Genomic DNA, 1,045 nt, shown 5'->3' with positions numbered 1-1,045 from the left:
GCATGACATCCTTTTCCAGGGAATGGTCCCTTCTTACAACATGACCAAAATAGGTGAGATGATGTCTGGCCATTCTTGCTTCCAAGGAGCATTCTGTCTGCACTTCCTCCAGGACAGATGTCCTGCATAGACATACCTAATAGTTCAGCCTGTCCACCCATCTATCCACCCATATATCACTGACAACACAGTACTGTATGTGCAAAAGTGTATATGTTTGTTGTCTGTATCTCTCATGTGCCTCTTTATGTCTTCCTCTCCACTCGGTGCCACCGTGTTGACTACTCATATTTGATACATTGTCCTTCTCTTCACCCAAATCAATACTCATCTCTGCCTGTCTAACAGTGTTCCCTCTCTTCCCCTCCCACCCCTGGTAACCAACAAAGAAAATTTCCTTCCATATATAAACCTTTACTTGACTATTTACAATAATGGATTAATGCAATATTGGTCATTCTGTGATTGACTTATTTCACTCAGCATAATGTCCTCCAAGTTCATCCATGCTATGCAGTGTTTTTCAGATTCTATGTTATTCTTAAGGTTACATAGTTTTGCATTGTGTGTATATACCATAGTGTGGATATCCATTCTTCTGCTGATGGGCACCTAGGTTTCTTCCATGTTTTGGCTATTGTAAATAGTGCTGCAATGAACATGGCTGTGCATATATCTGTTCTTATCTTGGCTCTCAGTTCTTTACTTCTCACTTCTACATACCTAGTAATGAAATTGCTGGGTCTAATGGTAATTCTAATTCCAACTTTTTAAGGAATATCCATACTGGTTCCACAGTGGTTGTTTCATTTTACAGTCCCACTAACAGTGTATGAGAGTCCCAATCTCTCCACATCCTCTCCAGAGTTTGTTATTTTCTATCTTGTTCAACTTTGCTACTAGTGCCAGACAAGATGGTATTTCATTATTGTTTTGATTTGCATTTCTTTAGTGGCTAATGATCTTGAGTATTTCTTCATATGTTTGTTGGCTGCCTGAATACCTTCCTTGGTGAAGTGTTTATTCATGTCTTCTGCTCATTTTT

This window comes from Orycteropus afer, unplaced genomic scaffold, assembly GCF_000298275.1.
Source record: "Orycteropus afer afer isolate SDZICR_OR568_19922 unplaced genomic scaffold, OryAfe1.0 scaffold00682, whole genome shotgun sequence".
In the NCBI taxonomy this organism is placed as follows: Eukaryota; Metazoa; Chordata; class Mammalia; order Tubulidentata; family Orycteropodidae; genus Orycteropus; species Orycteropus afer.
The sequence above is the reverse complement of the archived record's forward strand: the minus strand, read 5'-3'. Positions refer to the sequence as shown.